The sequence below is a fragment of the Macrotis lagotis genome, chromosome X, assembly GCF_037893015.1.
Source record: "Macrotis lagotis isolate mMagLag1 chromosome X, bilby.v1.9.chrom.fasta, whole genome shotgun sequence".
NCBI classification, from domain to species: Eukaryota; Metazoa; Chordata; class Mammalia; order Peramelemorphia; family Peramelidae; genus Macrotis; species Macrotis lagotis.
In genome coordinates, this window is record NC_133666.1 from 534656607 (window position 1) to 534672185 (window position 15579).

A 15579-nucleotide genomic window follows, 5' to 3' on the forward strand; every position below is an offset into this window, starting at 1 on the left:
GGCAAAATAACTCTGAATTATCTCTTTAATTTGCTCTTTATTGGTGGTTGGTTCACCCTTTTCATTTTTGATATTGATAATTTGCTTATCCTCTTTCTTTTTTTATCAGATTAACCAGAGGTTTGTCTATTTTATTGGCTTTTTCATAATACCAATTCATAGTTTTACTTATGAGATCAATGGTTTTTTTTTCCATTTTATTAATCTCTCCCTTGAATTTCAGAATTTCTAATTTGCTATTTAATTGGGGTTATTCAATTTGTTCTTTTTCTAGTTTTTTTAGTTGCACACGCAATTCATTGATCTCCTCTTTCTCTATTTTATTCATATAGTCATTTAGAGAAATATAAAGTTTCCCCTCAAAACTGCCTTTGCTGTATCCAATAAATTTTGGTATGATGTCTCATTATTATCATTTTCTTGAATATAATTATTAATTATTTCTATTATTTGATGTTTGGTCTACCCATTATTTAAGATAGTTATTTAATGTCTAATTAGTTCTTGCTTTATCTTTCCCTGATCCTTTATTACATGTAATTTTTATTGAATTGTGGTCTTAGAAGAATCTATTTATTATTTCTGCCTTTCTGTATTTGATTTTAAGGATTTTGTGCCCTAGTACATGGTCAATTATAGTGAAAGTGACATGTACTACCAAGAAAAAGGTATATTCTTTTCTAATACATTAAGTTTTCTCCAGAGGTGTATCATTTCTAAGTTTTCTAAGATTTCATTCACCTTCTTAGCTTCCTTCTTGTCTATTTTGTTCTTAGATTTATCTAGTTCTGAGAGAAGGAGATTGAAGTCTCCCATTATTAAAGCTTTTCTGTCTATTTCTCCTTGTAATTCACTCAGCTTTTCCTCTAGGAATGTGGATGCCATACCACTAGATACATACATGTTTAGTTATGATATAGTTTCATTGCCAACGGTGCCTTTTAAGAAAATGTAGCTTCCTTCCTTATCCCTTTTAATAAGATTGATTTTTGCTTTTACTTTGTCTAAGATTTGGATTGCTACCCTGGATTTCTTTATTTCTGCTGAGGCATAATATATTTTTGCTCCAACCTTTTACCTTTACTCTGTGTGTATCTCTCTGCTTCAAATGTAAACAACATATTGAAGAATTCTTGTTTTAATCCATTCTATTCACTTCCATTTTATGGGACGGGACGACTCATCCTATTCACATTTACAGTTAAGGTTACTAATTTTGCATCTCCCTCCAAGTGATCTTTCTCCATTTATATTTACCTCTTTCCTATTCCCTTATTCCTCCTCACCAAAATTTTACTACATTTGCCCTTTGACTTTTCTTTTAGGAGTTTACCTTTCAATTTATTTTCACTTCTACCTTCCCTTCCCTTTTATCAGTTCCTTCTTTCTTTATCTTTCCCATTCTCTGTATAATAAGTTAGATTTTTTAAACCCAAGTAGGAATGTATCTTATCATCCAAAGACATATCATTTATTGAACTATTTGTGCCTCTCCTCCCCCCCAGGTCTATTTTCTTTCACACACACACACCCCTCCCTACCCAAGGTACTTAACCCCTTGTTAAGTCAAGCACAAATGCTGATCTAATTAACTGTAAGAATCTTGAAGATCTCTGAGTACTGGGAAGTTCAGGAGTTCTCACTGAGAACTTTACAAATGATTCTAAGTTACAGAAACACTGTCTCAGGTCCTCTCTGCACCTTGTGATTAAAGTGAGTCAAGGTATAATGAGACACTTAAATTAAAGTTAATACCTCTGCTTTTTTTTTCAGGGCTTTTTTTGTCTTAAACACAGTGATGTGATCTTGGACCTCTTCAATTCAGAAACAAGACCCAATCATACCCATATCCTTTAGGTTCATTCTCTTCCATTATATTCTGCCCTCTAATTTTCTTTTTTTTTTAGGTTTTTGCAAGGCAAATGGGGTTAAGTGGCTTGCCCAAGGCCACACAGCTAGGTAATTATTAAGTGTCTGAGACCAGATTTGAACCCAAGTAATCCTGACTCCAAAGCCAGTGCTTTATCCACTGAGCCACCTAGCCGCCCCTCTACCCTCTAATTTTCCTTAGAGAAGTAAAGTTCTAAAGAATTAGAATCATTATATCTTCCCTTTTAGGGACCAACATTTGTTTAAAACAATTTTGTTTTTTCAGTCCCCTTTTTGATTTACTTTTTTTTATGTAACTCTTCAGTTGTGTATTTGGTGATTGAATTCTCTGTTAAATTCTGGTCTTTGTGTTAGGAAATTCTGGAAGACCTTTATTTCATTGAGCATCCATTTTTTCTCTAACATTATATGCTGAATTTTGTAGGGTAGTACATTCTGGGTTGTAAAAAAGAACCTCAGTGTCTGGTATCTTCTTCTGCCAGATAATGTTCATAATCTTCCTAAGACAACATAAATGGAAGCAAGGCGGTTTCCTGACATGGCACTGGTAAACTATCCAGGTTTCACAGGTTCTTAGCTCTCCAAAATATATTACTCCAGTTTTTCCGATCCTTCAGTGTTGAGGCTGATAGGTCCTGTGTTAGTCTGATTGTGTTCTCTTTGTGTTTGAATTGTTTGCTTTTTGCTGCTTGCAATATTCTCTTTTATTTGAGGGTTCTGGAATTTGGCTATTACAGACCTTGGAGTTTTATCCTGGGGTCTCTTTCTGGAGGGGTTCTGTTGGATTCCTTCAATTGTTATATTGTTATCTTGTTCTAGTAGATTGGGACTGTTTTCCCCTATAATTTCCTTGCATGATGTTTTCCAGGTTCTTTTGTTGGTCCAGACTTTCTAGAAGTCCAGTGATTCATAGATTGTCTCTGTTTTCCAGGTCATTTGTTTTCCCTAGAAGTTACTTTATATTTTCTTCAATCCTTTTAGCCTTTTTATTTTGTTTGATGGAATCTTGTAGTCTTGTAGATACATTGGTTTCTAACTTTTCAATTCTAATTTTTAGGATTTTATTTTCTTCAATTATCTTCTGTGTTTCCTTTTCCAGTTGGTTATTTTTCCTTTTAATGGAGTTGATTTCTTTGGTCAACTTGTTACAATTTTCCTATCAGGACAGGCAGTTTAGCTAGGCAGTTTAGCTTGAGAAAGGACCTCAGTGTCTGCTATCTTCTCCTGCCAGGTGATCTTCAGAATCTTCCTAAGACAATTTAATGGAAGCAAGGCAGTTTCCTGACATGGCACTGGTAGACTGTCCAGGTTTTCACAGGCTTATGGCAATGAGGTCAGCACAACAGCTCTGTAGACCTTCAATCTGGTAGTCAGTCTTGATGAAAATGATAGAGAAATACAGAAACTGTTAAATCAAAAATGAGAAATCCAAAGGATTTACCAGCAGATAGTTTATCTATTTCTAAGAAGGCAGCATTTAATGCCATCAAAAGTAAAGTCCAAGTAAAACTGAGAGAGATATAACAGGACTCTTGGCTCAGTAAGAAGGCAGATGAAATTCCCTAAAGAATTCAAGGATGCCTCCATTATCCATCTCTATAAAGGTAAAGGGAATACATTGTCCTGTGACAATCACAGGGGTAGTTCTCTTTTAGTCAGTTCTGGTAAGATTCTTGCCAGAGTCCTTCTCAATAGGCTAATCCTTCTCTCCCGTATTTTCTTTCTCCCATTTTCTCTCCCGTACTTTCTTTTGGAGCCTCCCAAATACTGAGCTATCTCTAGCAATTCGAGTGTCAACCTCATTGTCAATATGTACCTTCTTAGAAAGGTCACTGCCAAAGTAAGTGAACTTATCCACAATACTCAAAACTTCTCCATTTTCTGTAATCAATGGTTTCACATATGGATGGTGCGGTGCTGGCTGATGGAACACCTGTGTTTTCTTGGTGTTAATTGTTAGACTACAACAAGCACAAGCAGCAGAGAATCGATCCATATTTTGTTCCATCTCAGCTTCAGAGGCTTCATTGAGTGCACAATTATCTGCAAACAGAAGATCATGCACCAACACTCCCTCCACTTTGGTCTTGGCTTGTAGCCTTTTCAAGTTACTGCATTAATGTAGGAGTTGATCTTGAGGCCATGTTCATCCTCAGTGAAGGCATTTGATAACATGGCTGAAAACAACATGCTAAAAAGTATGGGAGTAATGACACATCCTTGTTTCAATCCTGGGAAATCTCAGGAGCATCATCTGCTATCCAGAACCTGGGCATGCATGCTGTCATGGAACTGACATGCAATCCTGATGAACTTCTCTAGGCAACCAAATTTTGACATAATTTCCTATAAGCCTTCATGGCTGATGGTATCAAAAGGCTTGTTCAAATCTACAAATGTTGTATACAGACTTCTGTTCTGTTTCTGGGATTTTTCCTGGAGTCTCAAGCAGCAAACACCATACTGACTGGTCCTCTACCCTTTCTGAAACCACCCTAGCTCTCAGAAAGGTGACCATCTTCCAGGTGAAGGATTAGCCTATTGAGAAGGACTCTGGCAAGAATCTTACCAGAACTGACTAAAAGAGAACTACCCCTGTGATTGTCACAGGACAATCTATTCCCTTTACCTTTATAGAGATGGATAATGGAGGCATCCTTGAATTCTTTAGGGAATCTCATCTGCCTTCTCACTGAGCCAAGAGTCCTGTATCTTCTCTAAGCTTTAAATTGGACTTTACTTTTGATGGAATTAAATGCTGCCTTCTTAGAAATAGATAAATTATCTGCTGGTAAATCCTGTGGATTTCTCATTTTGATTTAACAGTTTCTGTATTTTCCCTATCATTTTTCATCTAACCAGTCTTGGTGTTTGCAAGTGTTCTGACCCAGACAGGCAAATACACCAGATCTCTTTTTCTGCTCCACTGTTGCCAACTATGTGTTGGCTCAATTTTCCCTCCAAGTTAACAACAAACTCTTCCCACTTACAGCGACACTCTAATCTCTTGACATTAATTCTTTTAGTATTCATTTTGCCTTGGGGGCCTCTACTTTGGTTGAATGTGACTATTTAGCTTAGAGAGGATGAGACCAGCACTGCATCACACATTGTCTTTGTCAAGCTCATATCCTGCCTTTCTCCTTTCCTTAAGATCCCACAGTCTAATAGATGCACATCTGGGAAGTTTTATTGCATTTAGATAAATGAATTTAGGGATTTAGGGGTATACACTAAAAAAATTGATAAAATTATCAAGCATTTTTAAGAACCTATTCTGGGACTAAATGGTAGGGACACAAAAAAAAAAGGGCAAAAGACAACCCCTGTCCTTAAGGACAGGTTACAATTATTGTCTAATGGGAGAGACAACATTCAATCATATAAATACAAAGTGAGCTATATACAGTGTAAACATGAAATCGTAACACAGGGAAGATACTAGAATTTAAAAGGGTTGGGGAAGGGTTAGGATTTAAGGGAAACCAAGGAATTGGTAGTCAAGGTAACGAGTATTCCAGGCATGGGGTACTGAATGAGAAATGTTTAGAAACTGAGAAATAGAATATTTTGTTTGTGGAACAGCAAGGAGGCCAGTGTCACTGAATCAAAGAGTACATGGTAGGGAATAAAAAAGGTAGGAGTGATTAAGAAGAACTTTGAAAGTCAGAGCATTTATATTTGAAGCAATATGGAACCAATGGAATTGAGTTAGGGGTGTGACATAATGGGTCCTGGGTTTTAGAAAAGTTACTTTAGTGGATGAATGAAGGATGGATTGGGATGGGGAAAGACTTGAGACAAGCAGAACCTACCATCAAGTTATCACAATAGGCATGCGGTGATGAAGTTTCTACCATAGAGTGGTGGTCATGTCAGAGAAGAGAAGAAGGCAGATTTGAGATATATTGCAAGTACTAAATCGACAGGACTCAGCAACAGGTAAGAGTGGTGAGAGATAGCAAGGGGTCCAGGATGACTCCAACTTAGGTCCAGAGACTGTGGTCCTAGAGAGATGGATGTTGCTCCCTGCAGTAATTGAAAAGATGTGTGAAGGCATGTGTTGGTTGGAAAAGTTTAGGAGCAAAGATAATGAATTCTGCTTTGAATATATTTAGTTTAAGATGTCTACTGGACATTCAGATTTAGATGTCTGAAAGGCAGTTGGAGATATTACATCAGAAGTCAACAGAGTGGTTGGTGCAGATAATGATGAAGATCACCAAGTAAAGGGACAAAAGAATCCAGAACAGAACTCTGAGGGATACCTATGGTTAGAAGTACTGATCTGGAAGGGGATCCAGCAAAGGGTCAGAAAAGGAGAGTTCAGTTAGGGAGGACAAAAACCAGGAGTTTCGTGTTCAGAAAACCTAGAAATGAGAGTATCAAGGAGAAGAGAGATCACAATACTGCCATAGAGTACAGAGAGGTCAAGGAGAATGAGAACAGGGGAAAAAAACTCATTAGAACTGGCAATCAAAAGATCTTTATTAACTCTGAAGAGAGCATTTAATGGTACCTTAAGCAATAAATGTAAAGAAACATTGTAAATAGTATATGAAATTACTCTGCAGGTTCACAACATATCTTATTTTGGTTGAAAGGAGTTCAAGTAAGAAAAAAAAATTGGGGTTCATTGAACAAGGTGATTTCTAAGGTTGTCTCTTGGTTTTTTTGTATCTTATGAGTCTCTTTTGAATTTCTTAGAACACTAAAAAATTCTCTTTACTAGAAATGACAGAGAACAAAAATATTTTCAAACACTGTGAGCAAATATTTACAAAAACAATTGAACCACAATTTTAGCAAACTCCATGGTGCAGTTTCCAATTGCAGCCAAAGTAATACATTATGTTTCTGTCAGTCTGAAAAAAATGGTGGCTCTAAAGCAACAGAGGACGGGCACCACACAGGAAAACCAAATTAAAATATACTGGGACACAAGGACTGTTCCAAAGATGACTGCATACATAAAGCAGATCAAAGAGACAGTTTTAAACATCTAAACAAAGTAAAAAGGCAAAATACATTGTATAAACCACCCTCTCTCATTGCTCTCTATATAAAACATCCCTCAGGCAATATCCACAGGGAAAATCAATTTCCACATCATTTTAGTTCTCTAATTATGCCCCCTGTAAACAACGCCTTAGTGCTATGACATCAATTGAAATACAGAGTGATTTGCATTAAATATTAAAGTCACGATTCAAGTGGGCACTTCTAGCAAAGGGCTCGTGGGAGTCATCCACATAATGTTATTAAATTAGCAACTTAAAAAGGAAAGGAAAAAATAGCGTGTTTCTAAACATGTGTTCTATGGGGTTTCAGAACATTCCACTACAAGCTTTACAATAGCACTGACCTAAATGCTGCAGTCAGGGAATGGACTCTCTCCCAGGGGACAACCAGACATTGCATTTGGAAATGTCAAATGATCTTTCATTTCTTTGGTGTGTGTTTGTTTTCCAAATTCCCAAAAGGAAGGTCATGGCAGTGCCTGGAACAGAATACATGTTTTCTGCCCTGACGCCATGCTTTAGTCTATGTGATTATTCTGGGAAAGAGAAAGGGACTCAGAAGCTCAGCTGGTCAGTTAAGTTTTTACTGTAGTCAAAGCTAAACAGTCTCCATTGAGCAAGTCAAGCAGATCCTCATGGTCCTCGACTAGTTTAAATTAGATTCAGTCACTATTTATTCAAGAATCTATAAAATCCAAGGTATTCTACTATCAGGAAGAGAAAAAATAAAAAATGTCAGTCTCAGCCTTTAAGAGGTTGAAGTTTATAGCCTACTAAGAGTTACGATCTACTAGCAGAGTTAATATATATGATATATAAAGTGGTATAGATATATAATATGATAGTGATGCAGAATATAGACATTCTACTATGCCTCTATATGTATATGTAGATGTTTATATCTATATTACCTATTTATATTTTTCTTTTCTTATATGTTTTACTTAGTATAATATATTCAGTATTTTATAGATGTGTTTTATATATATGACACAATAAATCATATATATGCAATAAACCTAGTATTTTATAGTTATATAGTATAGATATTTATTTATCATATATATTTATAAAATACACCTAATATTTTATTGATATATATGTATATTTAATAGCTATATATATAAAATAAAATACAGCCAATATTTTATTGATATATGTACATTTGTATATATTTGTATTATATATATGCATTCACATTATACACCATTATTTTTATACCACACAGATATATCTATACATATTTATAGATATATACATAGACCTAAACATACATATATGTGTATGTTTTAGAGAGCTAAAGATAAATACATATTTATAGCTATACCAACACATTTATATGGGTATATCTATCTATGGAAAGACTGAGTATATACATAGATATACACACATATGTAGTGTGTGCATATAGTTATATATGTATATCTATAAAATACTGGGTGTTACATATATGATATATATATCTATAAAATACTGGTTACATTATATGTTTATTGGTATAATATGTAAATATATAATATTGTAGTGAGTAATATAGATTGGGAGATAAATTCTGTACATATCCCTATGTATATACCATACATAGGTAGCTATTATATCTTATAATATACATTCATGTGAGTCATATATATATGAATTGTGCCTGTGATTCTGAGTGCTTGTTTGTGCTGGATGTTAGGTTAGTAGTATTCTGATGAGATAGATTTAAAAGCTCAAGTCTGCTTTTTTGCTGATTCTCCTTTTAGTCCTGTCCCAGTCCCAAACCATGTGATATTTCCTTCTCAGGAGATGAGCAAAAACTTTCAAATTGCAGAAGTCTATGCACATCCAAGTCATTCTTCTCACCTCTAGAAGAAGTTTTACACTTATATGACAAATATAGTGGGATAAAGAAGTTCAAAATATGATTATATATTCAAGGAAAGAAGGAGCATCTTAGGAGTTTGGGAACAACTTCATGGAAGAAGTCACTCCTGAACTAAGAATTTCATTAAAATGAGATGAGGAGACAGTACATCCAAGACCTGGGACATGTCATGTGTGATTTTATGAAGGCAAGAAATGGCAGAAAAGCATCAGAAAAAAAGCTATTTGTGTAGGGCAGATAACATTTTTGGTTTCATTCTTTAGTTCTCTATGTGTTGTAAAGTATACTTCCAAATGGTCCTTAACAACTGTATTTCACTTACTGTTGACTGCTATAATCCTTCCTAGTTGTCATCTGGGCTGATCCGTTCCTAAATAGAAGTCTTTCTACAACTTACCTGGCAAGTGACCACGTGCCTGAACAGTTACAGGTAGGAGGATCCTCCCACTTTCAGAGGTAGCCTCATTTTGTAAGAATTTTTTTTCTTATATTATTTTGTCCATTTATGATTTCTGCTCCTTGCTCTTAGTTCTGGCCTCTGTGGTCAAGCAGAATTTTATCTACTGCCTTTTCCACATTATAACTCTCTGAATACTTGAAAACAACTCTCCTGTCTTCTCCAAGTCTCCTCTATTCATCATCATATGGGATAATCTTGAGGTTCTTTACCAAGAAATTGATTTCAATCAATAAGCAAACATTTCTAAAGTATTTTTGGGCACTTCGCATTAGGCAGAGTACTCAGGATGAGAAGACAAACATAAAAAAAAATCCTTACCCTAATGAAGCTTAAATTCTATCAGTGAAGACTAACATCTATACATAGGCAAAAAATATATAAAATTAAAAAAAAATTATTTGTGTTGTGAAGACCAGTAATGGGGAGGAAGAGGATGGATTGGGCATACAGAAAGACTGTGCATCGAGAATCTTTTATTTGAATTGAATTTTGAAGAAAACCAGGGATTTTAAGAAGTAAAAGTTAGATTGGGATGCTTTTCCAGTATGAGGAACAGCCCGTGCAAAAGCACAGAGATAAGAAAGAAAATAAGCAATAAAGGATGAAGGACAGTTTGACTAGATCATAAAGTGAAGGAAAATAGTGATATATAATAAAGCTAAAGAGGTAAGTTGGATTTAGGTTATAAAGGAGTTTGGATTTCATCCTTTTGAAAATAGGGATACACAGGAATTTATTGAGTGGGGGAAATTTTAGTCAGACTTGTGCTTTATGAAAATCTCTGACAATTGGGTAGAGGATGGGTTAGAGAAGCTAGAGACTTGAGGGGGGGGAATCAAGTAAGAAACTCTTGCAATATAAACTAGACTAGAAGTGATGAAGATCTGAACTAAGTTGGTGGCTATGTGAGTTGAAAGAGAAAATGATGCTGATATGACATCAACAAAACCTGGCAACTGATTTTCTTATTCCCATGGTTGCTAGTGTCTCTTGATCCCACCAAAAATTAAAATTGCTTTGTCCTTATTTAATATGCATTGATGTGCATATTCTCTCCTTCAATAAAGACTCTTCAAGGACAGGGACTATTTCATTTTTGCCTCTGCATCATAAGTACCAGAAACATCTTGGGCACTTAACGAAGGCTAGTCAATTGATTGATTTGATTTTAAGAGAGACTTGGGAGTGTTTTTAGTCAGTTAAGAAAGAACAGTGAATAGAAAGAAATCAAGGATTACTAAGAGAACATTTAGCAGGACAATGTGCCTAAGGAGATGAGAAGAAATGGGATTGAAAGTTCACATAGAGAACAGAAACAAGAGAACATTGTATACATCAACAACAATATTGTGGAATGATCGACTGATGGATGCAGCTCCTCTCAGCAGTTCAGAGATCAAGGACAACCTTGAGAGACCTGCCATGGACCATGCTATACATAGAAAAAGACTTCAGAGTCTGAATTCATACCATGTTCACTTTTTAAAAGGTTTTTCTAAAAAAAACTTACCATATTTCCCCATGTATAAAATGAACCTTAATTTTGGGGCCTGAAATTTGAAAAAAAAATTGTATTACATAAAGTTATTGAACTCAATCGTAAAACTCATACAATTTCTCATTACTGTCAAAACTCTCATCTGTTATCTTGTCTTCATCTGTGTTTGATGATGAATCACTGTCTTAGGAGAGGCTCTGACTGCTCACCTGCCTGTTCACTGGTCTGTGATTGACCACAAGACCTCCCTAGGCAAGTCTGATGTGAGGACACATGCTTGGTCCATTCTGTTTCATCAACCTGAAGCACAAATTATGTACTGCTTTGAAATCAAGTATGTATTTTTCATCAGCAATTCTTCTTGCCTCGTGCTAAACTATCTTTGTGGACACAGGAATCCAATGGCCCTTTGCTCTTCAATCCATCTCTTCAAATCCCTCTCTGCATCAGGCCAGTTGACTGACTTACCCCTCATGGCCTTCTTCTGCTGGGGTGTTTTCAGTAAGGTTTCTTCTTCCCATAGCCAGTCTTGAATTGTTTTCTCAGTTGGAGGAAGATCAAACAACACTCAGCAGCATAATTTCCATTCACTTTAGGAAACTGGATCACTTTGAACTTGAATTCAGCCCTGTACAAAAATCTTTTCTGAGCCATTTCTGGACATAACATTGCAAAACATAATCTAATATACCAGTAACAAATGCAAAACAATGAATGCAAATTCAACAAATACAAAAAAGTGGGAAATATATGTAATAAAATCTAAAACCACTGTATAAGATACTCCCAGTTTTTAGACCCCAAATTTTTCATAAAAGGGTGAATCTTATACATGGGGAAAATATGGTATGTTGTGTTTTTTCTTCCTTTCTCAGATTATTTTTTTCTTTCCCCTGAATTCTAATTCTTCTTTCACAACATGACTAATGTAGAAATATGTTAAATAAGATTACACATGTATATCTTTTGCCAAACTGATCATCATCATAAGGAGAAGGGAGGGAAGGGAGAGTGGTAGAAAAATGTAACACTCAAAAATTTTCAAATGGAAGAATGTTGATAAACTACCATTGCATATAATCAGAAAAAATAAAATTTTAATTAAAATAAAATAAAATAATGAAAAAAAGTTCACACAGAGGGATTTTTTGGGCAAGGAAAATTCACCACTTATGGAGAGAGTGAAGAAAAATATAAAGTTTTATTTCAAGGGACTTTAAAGTGTGGAAGAGGCAAGAGAGATCTCAGTGACTGGACTGCTTTTGAAGTAAAGTATGAGGCAAAGTCATTAGTTGAGTATCTGGGGGGAGAGATAGTTTCAGAGGCTTGAGGATAGAGAAGGTTTGGATTTACTTTTAGTGGAACAGGTAACTCCAATTGTCCTTGCACTAGCAATGCATAGGCTTCCAAGGAAAAGCTCAGCAAATCAAAAGCTGTCATGCAGCTAATGACAAAGCCATCAACTAAGAGTCCCTTTATTTGTGTTCAATCAACAGCAGCATAGAATTTAAATTAGAGGCCACCCAACAATTTTTTGCAAGGTAATTTCACTTTGTTTCATGGGTCATGGCCTTGAATTTCTCTTACAAACAAGTTGACTCTCACAAGTGCATTAAAATTAAATAAGACTCTATGACAGATGGGACTACAGGGATAGCTTTGTCTAATAATCTAATGCCTTCTGACATTAAGTCAAGTGTAAAAGAGAGATGTGTGCTCACTGGAGTGTGCACTACCATCATGGAAGGTACCCCATGTAGAGTTAAGACGTGAAGATTCCCTGATGATGATGTTATATTTAAAGAAGCTTGAAAACCATTTATAAAGCACCCACTTTGTGCAAGACAATGTACTATCCATTGAAAATAAACAAAAAAAGAAACAGGGCAAGCCTTCAACTACACAAATTAAAGAGGAAGCCCCTCCCCCCTTTTCCTTCCTTCCTTCCCTTTTCTTTTCGTCTTCCTTTTCTTCTTCCTCCTTTCTTTCTCCTTCACCTCTTCTCCTCCCTCTCCTCCTCCTTCTTCTTTCTCCTTCTCCTTGCTACTCCTTTTTCTCCTCCTCCTTCTCCTTCTCTTCCTCCTTCTCTTCTTCTTCTTCTTCTTCTTCTTCTTCTTCTTCTTCTTCTTCTTCTTTTTTCTTTCTTTTGGTTCTTCTCCTCTTACCACTCACCTACTTCTCCCTTCCTTCCTTCCTTCCTTCTTTCCTACCTTCCTTCCTTCCCTCCTTTCTTCCTTCCCTCCTTTCTTCCTTTTTATTTCTTCTTTCCCTTCTTACATTCATTAGCTCAAATTGATTTATTTGGGATACTAAAAGAATTTGAGAACTATCTCCAGTTTATTAAATGGATAATGTATCAGAAATTTCTGGAAAGACATGGAAAAGAAACACACAGAATAAAAAATTGAAGAGGGATTGTGAGCCGTATTTGTGGAAGAAATAGTCTTATTTCTTCCATTCAAGATTACCTGCAGCACCAGTAAAGCTTTTATCAGTTAAGAGGAAACTCAGGCACTACTTTTAGAGGTTCCCAGACACTACTTTATGAAGTAGTTTCACCAATGAGTAAGAGTTATGCAAACTAAATCAGGGCAAGACATAGCTTGCCAAAAAATTGCATGGCAAGCCCTTGAAAATATATTTTTTCTCTCTTTCCCTTAGTTGGCCATGTTACAATATTCCCATAGCATCAACTCCAACAGAGGAGGCTCTTGTGCCCTCAATAAGACTTCGATGTCCTCTGATGATTTCTTCACAATAACAAGAGGTGGGATCTGCTGATGTCTTACTCACCCTGGCACAGTTTGGTGTCTGGTTATGGATTTTTTTGTTGGTGTTGCTGTTTCACAGTCTTTGTAATCATGTAATCTTATCCTGCATTGAGAGCTTTTGAGGATGAGCCAGTCCAATGAATGAAGGAACACTCCTAGCTCCTAAGAATTCTCAGTGGCATGACAGATTGGTGAACAGATTGTGGCAACTTTGATTCTGTCATACATAGAAGGCACTAAGATATTTAGGCTAGCCCTATCATTATCTGTATTTCTATTACAGATAAATAAAAAGGAAGGTTTTTGAGTACTGACTAAAAGCCTGGGTAAGCCCTACAAAGATGAGACATGAAAAATCTATTAATGGAATAGGCAGAAAAAAATATTTGAACTTCACGGAAGTTTCCAAGTCCCTGAATGATCTATCACTGATCATGGATACACAGAATAGACTGACTATGAACAGAGGTCTTATTGGCTCAAATGATCTATAACTACTCAAAAGGTTTCCTTGACCTAAAACATTGATCACAATCTATACAGTTACATGCCATGTTACTGTAGCTATTTTAGCTGACACTTCAGGAGACCTAGGACCAAGCTACTCATTAATTCAGCACATTTTCAAAACACCAAGAGTTTCTTTTGGCTGATCCAGTTTAAAGGATGAAATTTTAATTGATTCAGATCTAGAAAGTAATCAAAAGAGGAAAAAGACTGCAGGAGAACAACTTGAATAAAACAAAGACAATTTTAGTGATTTTATTTATATCTCCATTTGTGAAAAATTGGTATACCACATAGTATAGGAGGTATGTTTAATTCTATAAAGTCTTCCTCAAATACATAAATCATGATGTGTAGGCAACTGTATTAAGACCGTTGCAAAGTGAACATATGCTATAGCAAGATGGAAAGGCTTCAAGTTAAACTGGTGATGGATTTTATGCCTAACATAGGAGAACCAGCTTATCTGAGATGAAAGAGATCCATCACCTGAAACCCATGAAACCATGAGCCTTTCATTCACAGCAATTAACAAAAAATGTCCACCTTCAAAGGAGTTATGACCTACATAGACAAAGGAAGCGCCTGCATAAGGAGCTCACAGATTATTCAATTAAGTAAATATTATCTACCTGCTTTGTGCAAGACACTATACTAGGCACTGGCAATACAGAGTAATAGATGACCTTTAATTTGCACAATGGGAGGAGCACCCTGATCAATAAGATCACAATCCATTAAAGTTTTTGAAATATTTAGTAGTCATCTGTTTAAAAATGATCATTAAACTCATCATTAAAGGTATCTAAGGAGAATTAGTGGAATAGAAAAATTCCAGGTTAGGAAGGGATCTGGAGGCTACTTAGTCAAACCTGTACCTGTACCTGTACCTGTACCTGTACCTGTACCTGTACCTGTACCTGTACCTGTACCTGTACCTGTACCTGTACCTGTATGTGAACAAGAATTCCTTCTACAACATACCCCAGTAGTGGTCATATAGTCTTTGTGACTATCAAGTGAAGAAGAACACCTTGTCTTCTGAAAGAGTCCAATCTATTTTTCACAGAATTTCAGAGTTGCAAAAGAATTTAGTAATCATCTATTTTTACTGTATTTGAGACCATCATTGTAAAAAATAGCTTATCTTAGAAATATTCTCCATTTCTTACTCCCTTTAGGGGAGTGGATAAAACTGATTTCTCCTTTATCACATTCTCTCCACCCATTACAGTCAGGTTAGGGCATGGCCTGATTCCTGGGGGGGGGGGTTGATGGTGGGGTGAGAGATGTCCCAAAGGCCCTAATGTTCAAAAGGGAAATATCAAGATTAGTTCATGAGGCTTTGGTCTAAGGCAAAGATCCTATTTCCAAATGGCTTCCTTGATCTGCAAAGTTAATAAGCTTCAAAATACAGATCTTTAAACAAAATACAGAATTAAACATTTTAAATATAAAAACTCTGAACTATTGATCAAGTTGTAAATAACATCTCCCAAATGGGTAAATTCTATGCATACACTGATTTTCTCCTTTACACTCTTTAGCAAAGATATTCAGAATGC

At 35.8% G+C, this 15579-nt stretch overlaps 1 long non-coding RNA gene across 1 annotated transcript in view; it reads left to right on the plus strand.

Moving 5' to 3' along the window:
• LOC141496866 (uncharacterized) overlaps positions 1-15247 on the plus strand; it is a 63973-nt gene extending 48726 nt beyond the window's left edge. The window contains exons 2-3 of the long non-coding RNA XR_012471185.1: positions 9126-9208; positions 13398-15247. This is a non-coding gene — a long non-coding RNA (uncharacterized LOC141496866). The remainder of the gene's footprint in view (positions 1-9125; positions 9209-13397) is intronic.
• The last annotated feature ends 332 nt before the right edge of the window (positions 15248-15579 follow it).